Genomic DNA, 9,128 nt, shown 5'->3' with positions numbered 1-9,128 from the left:
GATGGGGAAACAATATAAACAGGATAGACTTTTTATTTTCCTGGGCTCAAAAATCATTTTGAAAAGATACTACAGCCATGAAATTAAAAGACACTTGCTCCAAAATCACTGTGGATGGGGACTACAGCCATGAAATTAAAAGATGCTTGCTCCTTAGAAGAAAAGCTACGGCAAACCTAGACAACATATTTAAAAGCAGAGATATAGTGCTCACTTCAGCAGCACATATACTAAAAAACTGAAACAATACAGAGAAGTTTAGCATGCCCCTTGTGCAAGGATGATATGCAAATTCATAAAGTATATCATATTTTTAAACTTAAAAGCTTTTGCACAATTAAGGAAACTATAAGCAAGGTGAAAAGGTAGCCTTTAGAATAGAAGAAAACAATAGCCAATGAAACAACTGACAAAGAGTTAATCTCCAAAATATACAAGTAGCTCATGTAGCTCCATACCAGAAAAATGAACAACCCAATCAAAAAGTGGGCAAAAGAACTAAACAGACATTTATTCTAAGAAGACATCAGTTCAGTTCAGTCACTTAGTCGTGAATGACTCTTTGAGACCCCATGAATTGCAGCACGCCAGGCCTCCCTGTCCATCACCAACTCCCGGATTTCACTCAAACTCACGTCCATTGAGTCGGTGATGCCATCCAGCCATCTCATCCTCTGTCATCCCCTTCTCCTCCTGCCCCCAGTCCCTCCCAGCATCAGAGTCTTTTCCAATGAATCAACTCTTCGCATGAGGTGGCCAAAGTACTGGAGTTTCAGCTTTAGCATTAGTCCTTCCAAAGAACACTCAGGACTGATCTCCTTTAGAATGGACTGGTTGGGTCTCCTTTCAGTCCAAGGGACTCTTAAGAGTCTTCTCCAACACCACAGTTCAAAAGCATCAATTCTTCTACACTCAGCTTTCTTCACAGTCCAACTCTCACATTCATACATGACCACTGGAAAAACCATAGCCTTGACTAGATGGACCTTTGTTGGCAAAGTAATGTCTCTGCTTTTGAATATGCTATCTAGGTTGGTCATAACTTTCCTTCCAAGGAGTAAGCATCTTTTAATTTCATGGCTGCAATCACCATCTGCAGTGATTTTGGAGCCCCCAAAAATAAAGTCTGACACTTATAGATGACTAATAAACACATGAAAAGATGCTCTACATCATTCATTATTAGAGAAATGCAAATCAAAACCACAATGAGCTACCATCCCACACCAGTCAGAATGGCCACCATCAAATGTCTACAAACAAATATATGCTGGAAGAAGGTGTTGAGAAAAGGGAACCGTCTTACACTGTTGGTGGGAATGCAAACTGGTTCAGCCACTATGGACAACAGTACGGAGATTTCTTTAAAAACTGGTAATAGAACTGCCATATGACCCAGCAATCCCACTGCCTGGCATACAAACTGAGGAGACCAGAACTGAAAGAGGCACATGTAACCCAATTTTCATTGCAACGCTGTTTATAATAGTCAGGACACGGAAGCAACCTAGATGTCCAGAGGCAGAAGAATGGATAAGGAATTTGTGCATATACACACAATGGAATATTCAGTTCAGTTCAGTTCAGTCGCTCAGTCATGTCCAACTCTTTGCAACCACATGGACTGCAGCACGCCAGGCCTCCCTGTCCATCACCAACTCCCGGAGTTACTCAAACTCATGTCCATTGAGTTGGTGATGCTTTTCTTCCAAGGAGCAAGCGTCTTTTAATTTCATGGCTGCAGTCACCATCTGCAGTGATATTACTCAGCTACAAAAAGGAATACATTTCAGTCGGTTCTAATGAGGTGGGTGAAACTGAAGCCTATTATACAAAGTGAAGTAAGTCAGAAAGAGAAACACAAATACTGTATATTAAAATATATATATGGAATTTAGAAAGATGGTAACAATGATCCTACCTGCAAGGCAGCAAAAGTGACACAGATGTAAAGATCAGGCTTTTGGACTCTGTGGAAGAAGGTGAGGGTGGGATGATTTGAGACAATAGAATTGAAGCATGTATATTACCGTATGTAAAATAGATGACCAGTGCAAGTTCGAGCACTCAAAGCCAGTACTCTGGGACAACCCAGAGGGATGAAATGGGAAGGGAGGTGGGAGGAGGGTCAAGATGGGGGAACACATGCGCACCTGTGGCTTATTCATGTCAATGTATGGGAAAAATCATCACAATATTATAAATTAATTATCATCCAATTAAAATAAATAAAGTATTTTTTTTAAAGCACAAACATGACTTTGCTAACAAAGGTCCGTATGGTCAAGGTATAGCAGTCATAGTATGGATGAGAGAATTGGACCATAAAGAAGTCTGATCACTGAAGAACTGATGCTTGCCAACTGTGGTACTGGAGAAGATTCTTGAGAGTCCTTTGGACAGCATGGAGGTCAAACCAGTTAATGCTAAAGGAAATCAACTCTGAATATTCATTGAAAAGATTGATGCTGAAGCTGAAGCTCCAATATTTTGGCCACCTGATGCGAAGAGCTGACTCACTGGGGAAGAACCCTGATGCTGGGAAAGATTGAGGACAGGAGGAGAGGGGGACGACAAAAGATGAGATGTCTGGATGGCATCACTGACTCAATGGACATGAGTTTGAGCAAATTCTTGGAGATAGTGAAGGACAGGGAAGCCTGGTGTGCTATAGTCTACAAGATCACAAAGAGTTGGACACGACTGAGCAACTGAACAAGAATAAATGTACCTTAGTTGAGTATGTCATGCAATAGGGCTTTCTGTACTGCTTGGGCTTGTTGTATTATAGGGTTCTTTGTACACTCATTGAGATGTTATATGGTATACTGCTTGGATATATTATATGGATATGTTCCCTGATTGAATGTCACATGAAGGTTTCTATGTATGCTGATTGGGCATGTCACATGTAGTTTATTTACATATCAGCAATGGGAAGAATTAGATAGACTGGGCAAAAAAAAAGGGGGGGGGGTTTATTCTATTGTGTTCATGCCCAAACCTGAAGTCCTTCCCACTCATCTATATATCATTACACTTCTTAAAAATATCTGTGTCTAGTTTTAGCCTGTGATTAAATATTAATCATTCCATTAGTCACTCTTTCTGTGAAAATGATTGAACAGAATAGGATAGGGCTTTGCTAACACATCTGAGTTTAAAACTTTCAATACTCTTTCATTGTAAAGCTAGGCACCTTTTGAGACACTGCTCCATCTCTGCCACTGGTGTTCTGAATATTTGGAATCTTTTCTGCCTCTAGTATCCTCTGAGACACTGTTTTCTTTATTTGTTTCCCACTGACATTAAACTTGTATTCACATTTGCCATTTTATCTAAGTGTCCTGTCTACTGATGGTTCTCCATTTATTTTTCAGCTTGATTATGGCTTTTTCTTTCCTGGAGAGACACTATGGAATGGCAGTTAAGACTATTGATTTAAATTTAAACTCAAATTCTGCCATTTACTCCTTCACGATCTCAGGAAAGTTATTCATTTACCCCAGTTTTTTCATTTGTACATGATAAAACATTTTATCATGGCAGGGATGATATTAATATATATCTCATAGGTATAACACAGAGAAGGCAATGGCACCCTACTCCAGTACTCTTGCCTGGAGAACCCCATGGACGGAGGAGCCTGGTAGGCTGCAGTCCATGGGGTCACGAAGAGTCGGACATGACTGAGTGACTTCACTTTCACTTTTCACTTTCATGCATTGGAGAAGGAAACGGCAACCCACTCCAATGTTCTTGCCTGGAGAATCCCAGGGACGGGGGAGCCTGGTGGGCTGCTGTCTATGGGGTCCAACAGAGTCGGACACGACTGAAGTGACTTAGCAGCAGCAGCAGCATAGGCACAACAGGCATACTTAGTGATTTAATTCTCATTAAATACTTAAAATATTCCCTGGCATATCTTAGATACTTGATAAGTATTAATTATCATTATTCTGCATTATTGAGTAGCATTTTGGAAAGAAAAAGAAAGCTTAGTGGCTATATCACTAGCTTGAGCCACAAAACAAGAAGGCAAACATTAATTTCAAAATTATTATTTTAGGTAAATATAGGGAAAAAACAGAATTTGAACTTGGAAATAAAATGCAAGTACTTATCAGTGCTTGTCTGTGAATCTTTATTTCTCACCAACACAAAGGAACATTGGGCCATGGCTGATATAATAATATTCCAAGACTTTGGAATGAAATTTCAAGAGGATTATTTAATAAGCTATTCATTCTTGTCATTTCAAAAGTTTACTAATTTCTCAGTTCTGATAATAAGTCTTAAAATTAATATTCACTTTATTCCTGAACAAAGAGTTCAAACTTTGCTTTTTTCCTACTTATACTTGTGCTGCTGTTAAGTCACTTCAGTCGTGTCTGACTCTGTGTGACCCCATAGACAGAAGCCCACCAAGCTCCCCCATCCCTGGGATTCTACTACATTGGTTAAAATTTTGCACTTGATGACAAATTACTAAGTTCTATTTAAAAGGAGTATGTCAAGGCTGTATATTGTCACCCAGCTTATTTAACTTGTATGCAGAGTACATCATGAGAAATGCTGGGCTGGAAGAAGCACAAGATGGAATCAAGATTGCCAGGAGAAATATCAATAACCTCAGATATGCAGATGACACCACCCTTATGGCAGAAAGTGAAGAGGAACTAAAAAGCCTCTTGATGAAAGTGAAAGAGGAGAGTGAAAAAGTTGGCTTAAAGCTCAACATTCAGAAAACGAAGATCATGGCATCTGGTCCCATCACTTCATGGGAAATAGATGGGGAAACAGTGGAAACAGTGTCAGACTTTATTTTTGGGGCTCCCAAATCACTGCAGATGGTGATTGCAGTCATGAAATTAAAAGACGCTTACTCCTTGGAAGGAAAGTTATGACCAACCTAGACAGTATATTAAAAAGCAGAGACATTACTTTGCCAACAAAGGTCCATCTGGTCAAGGCTATGGTTTTTCCAGTGGTCATGTATGGATGTGAGAGTTGGACTGTGAAGAAAGCTGAGTGCCGAATAATTGATGCTTTTGAACTGTGGTGTTGGAGAAGACTCTTGAGAGTCCCTTGGACTGCAAGGAGATCCAACCAGTCCATTCTGAAGGAGATCAGCCCTGGAATTTCTTTTGAAGGAATGATGCTAAAGCTGAAACTCCAGTACTTTGGCCACCTCATGCGAAGAGTTGACTCATTGGAAAAGACTCTGATGCTGGGATGGATTGGGGGCAGGAGGAGAAGGGGACGACACAGGATGAGATGGCTGGATGACATCACTGACTCAATGGACGTGAGTCTGAGTGAACTCCAGGAGTTGGTGATGGACAGGGAGGCCGGACGTGCTGCGATTCATGGGGTCGCAAAGAGTCGGACACTACTGAGCGACTGAACTGAACTGATTTATCATTCAAGGTGTGGCATGCAGTTAGATTTTGTTACAGCAAGCCTTATACAAGAAACATTGGTTTGTTTCTTTTCTGAAATATTCATAAAAACAAATTTTCATTTTTCCTGTTACATATGTCTAAATATAATTAGACTACAGTTAGATAGTAGTCTAATTAGATAAACTTCAGTGTATTTCTCATTGAATTTTTAGAAATGTACATTCAAATTTTTCTTATCCCACAACACTTAAAATTATGCCATTCTAAAGAGGTATCAGTTTTTAATTAATATAAATTACATTATTTTGAGTAAAATTGATGATTTTTAAAATCTAACTACTGTTTTAACTCATCAACTCTAAAGTAAGCATTGTCCTTCTTCAAATAACATCATTATTAACTAGGAAGCACTTTGTCCTAGACAGTCAAAAATCAATACAGAGAAAATGTCATAGTCTTTCTCAGTATAAGCTGATATTTTGAATAGATTTCTGGCTACATGTTATTTATATCATTTAGTTTAAACCAAGATTCTGACACTAAAATTAAAATTGCCAAAATATTCAGTTAGCCAAAAGCAAGTACATTTGAATAAAATCAAAGAAGAGAAGAATGAAAGAAAAGCATAGTCATGTCCTTGGCCCAGGTTTTAAAAGAATGGTCTCATAGCACCACTTCCTTCCTCTCTAAACAGCAGCAGCAGCAATGCAGCCACTCAACTAAGCATGAAACAAGCATGATTTCCAGGTGGCCTTCATCAACGGAATAGCATTCAATGACCATTTAAATTTGCCAGGAAGTGAAACATTCCTCAAATAAGAAGCTTATACAATTGGAATTCTGTCAAGGAATGAAGAAGGGAAGATTTGAAGCTGATACCTACTTCATACCACCATCATCAAATATTCCAACATTTTCTTAAATGAACAAATTTAATAATAATGAAACTAATTTTGCCACATCATTCTAGGGAAGGAAGATTTTCTATAAACTTTTGCTATTAACTGCTAAGATATTCTGAAACTATTTACCATTAAGAGATAAGGACAATGAGAAAAGGTAAGTTTTAATATACAGCATAGAATGTGGAAATAAAACCACTGATATAACAGAATCCCAGTATAATAGTGTTTGCAACAGTCAACTTTATAGTTAAGGTTACAACTCAATTTCATATCCCTGTTTCACTTGCTCATAAAAACTTGGTAGGAAGTTCTCCAACATTAAAACTTTTCATACTCAGTCTCCAAGTAAATACAGATGATAAACATGGATGTTTTTCCATTTTAATAAAGGATTTCTATTCCTTTTCTTTCTCTAAGGACAATTCCCCAACAGAGATGCTCAAATACAGTAAACAATAAGGAATTTGAAATGCATGAATCTCATAACTAAACTTCAAACATTTATTATAGAACACTTGAATTTCAGGGAATTTAAAATTTTCCTGATGAAACATTGGTCCTTCAAAATGAACAGCCTAGATTCCAAAACCACAGTAATCACTTGAAACATTCATATCCTTGGAGAGAAGATAAATGTGATGATTGGAATTTTAATAGACTTGAAACATATTTCATATACCACAAAAGTCATATAAAACCATACTTTTGCTGACAGACCTGCCCTAGAATTTTCCCCTTCCCTAGCTGCCTCCTTGGCAGGGAGACATTGTTGAGTCTTACCAACAAATCAGACCCTTAATATTTGGCAATACTGATTTTTTTCAAACTTTTCCATCATATAACCTCCTTCAAAAATGTATCTGTTATACCAATAAATATCTAGCTATGCTTCCATCAATGATGTTCAGTTCAGTTCAGTCACTCAGTCGTGTCCGACTCTTTGCGACCCCATGAATTGCAGCACGCCAGGCCTCCCTGTCCATCACCAACTTCTGGAGTTCGCCCAAACTCATGTCCAGCGAGTCAGTGATGCCATCCAGCCATCTCATCCTCTGTCATCCCCTTCTCCTCCTGCCCCCAGTCCCTCCCAGCATCAGAGTCTTCTCCAATGAGTCAACTCTTTGCATGAGATGGCCAAAGTATTGTATTAAAATGCTGATCCCTCCAAAGACCTTCCCCTAACTTCAAAATTAATTCACTTATTTATTCGCAGTAAGTAGGAGGAAGAACCCATCCCTCATTTGCATACATTTGGAAATGTATGAAGATAGTAACTTGGTGAGTTGAGTCAAGAGGGTATCATTTATGTTCAGTAAGTAGGAGTCAGGATGTTAATTATGTTGCAACATTCTGCAATCACACAAAGTTAGTTGTACTGTCTAAAATGTCAATAGCACCTACTTGAGAAATAACGATCTACATAAACTCTTCCATCGAGGAATTGGTCACCTAGGATATTATTCATGTTAGACATGCCCAGACCTAGATGTCTTAGCAAACTAAAGCTGTGGAAATACATTGCACAACCTGCAACCAAAAAGGGCAATATTGCCCTACATCTTGAAAAATTCTTGAGAAAATGCCCCCAGACTGAGTATGGAAATTAGAAATAGCTATTTGACATTTGACTATTCTGTCCTAAAGAACTTAAGCATTCACAGATAAGATGAGTTCAGGAATGTAAGTATTCTTGCTCCAGGCCTCCACCAATGTCTCTCACAGATCGTGAAAGCAGTGGGGTGGAGGGCAAAGAGGGTGCAGACATAGTGTGGCCTGGAAAAAAAAAGAAAGAAAATAATAAGAAAATAACAGTGTTCACATAACAAGAACTATAGGAGCTATAATAACTATAAGGGGCTTCCCTGTAGCTCAGCTGGTAAAGCATCTGCCTGCAATACAGGAGACCCTGGTTCAATTCCTGGGTTGGGAAGATTCCCTGGAGAAGGGGAAATGGGTACCCATTCCAGTATTCTAGCCTGGAGAATTCCATGGACAGAGGAGTCTGGCAGGCTACAGCCCATGGGATCACAAAGAGCCATACATGACTGAGAGACTTTCACTTTTCAAAGATGGCTATTATTTAAGAGGATGTATTTTGTTGTCTGACACCCCCAGATCCAAGACCCTTGTCTCATTACTTCGTATAAATGATATTGTGTGCTAGTTGCTCAGTCATGTACCACTCTTTGCAACCCCATGAACTAGGGCTCGCCAGGCTCCTCTGTCTGTGGAATTCTCCAGGCAAGAATAATGGAATGGGTAGCCATTCCCTTCTCCAGGGGATCTTCCTGACCCAGGAATTGAACCCAGGTCTCCTGCACTGTAGGTGGATCTTTACCATCTGAGTCACCAGGGAAGCCCCATAAATGATATTAGTAACCTTCTTCTAAAAGATGGCACTGAGATGGCATCTAGGTGTACTACAAGTAAGAACATGAAAAAAAAAGAACTATAGATCCCTTTGGAACTACTTATCCTGAGAAATGTAGAAGCATTAAGGAGTATTAATAGGCAAATTATTGAATGCTTATTCTGTGCAAAGTGCTAAAACATTCATTATTTCCTTTAATTCTCACAACTCTAAGAGGTTTTGTGACCCATTTTAAATACAGGAATCAAGAAGACTAGAGAGATGAAATAACATGACCAAGGTCATAGCAGCTGGTACATGGCAGAGTTAAGATTTGGACCCTAGTCTTCTGTACTTGAAATCAGAAACTTTAGCCACTACTTGAACTTTCCTTCTATAGAAGATCATGATAGACTGCCATGGAAACATCAGTTTTATAGAAGTGAGGAGAATAAAGAGTCCCAAGTC

General features: G+C 39.0%; 1 non-coding gene across 1 annotated transcript; it reads left to right on the top strand.

Annotated features, from left to right (window-relative positions):
* Positions 1–206: 206 nt before the first annotated feature.
* Positions 207–315, top strand: LOC133257935 (U6 spliceosomal RNA). Its single transcript, XR_009739782.1, has one exon. It is a non-coding gene; the product is annotated as a U6 spliceosomal RNA (small nuclear RNA).
* The last annotated feature ends 8,813 nt before the right edge of the window (positions 316–9,128 follow it).

This window comes from Bos javanicus, chromosome 11 (assembly GCF_032452875.1).
Source record: "Bos javanicus breed banteng chromosome 11, ARS-OSU_banteng_1.0, whole genome shotgun sequence".
NCBI lineage: Eukaryota > Metazoa > Chordata > Mammalia > Artiodactyla > Bovidae > Bos > Bos javanicus.
The sequence above is the reverse complement of the archived record's forward strand: the minus strand, read 5'-3'. Positions and strand labels throughout refer to the sequence as shown.